This window comes from Mus caroli, unplaced genomic scaffold, assembly GCF_900094665.2.
Source record: "Mus caroli unplaced genomic scaffold, CAROLI_EIJ_v1.1 scaffold_3146_1, whole genome shotgun sequence".
NCBI classification, from domain to species: Eukaryota; Metazoa; Chordata; class Mammalia; order Rodentia; family Muridae; genus Mus; species Mus caroli.
Genome location: NW_018390810.1, coordinates 135001 through 135629, shown reverse-complemented (window position 1 = coordinate 135629; position 629 = coordinate 135001).

Below are 629 nucleotides of genomic sequence, written 5' to 3'. Positions count from 1 at the left end.
CCATTGTCCTCTGACCTGGGAACTGACTTGAAACTCTCTTGTCTGAGAACTAATTTTCTTGGTACCAAAAGCACCAATAGAAGGAACAATACTTACCACCCAACTATGATGCCTCTGCACTACAAGTAGCATGACATGATGACCCAAATAGCCCACTAAGGACATGCTTACATTGGTGTTATGCTAATTAAACAAGTGACCCATTAAAAACAAGAAAAACCTCATGCATGATACTGGAAATCTAGCCAACTACTTGGAGCTAGTAAATTCATGGATCAGAGATACATACTTAGAGATAGTAAATTCATGGATGAACATACAGTCACCACTTTGCTAAACCAGCATAATCTCTAACCCAATTCAAAATATTCATACTGTACGAACAGAAAAGCATATTGCTCAGAAAATTTCAAGGAAACACACCTTTACAACAGACAGAGAGCAGTGCAAGAAAACCACAGTTTTGTAGCCCAGCCTCAAAAGATGCATCTAAAAACTACTATAGCATCTATATAGTTGATATATGTAAGGATCTGAGTTTATTGTGGAAGAGAGGGAGGAAAGACTGTAAGAGACCGAAGATCATGGAGTTTGCTGTAAGATTATAACTTATAACACCTAGTAATGTG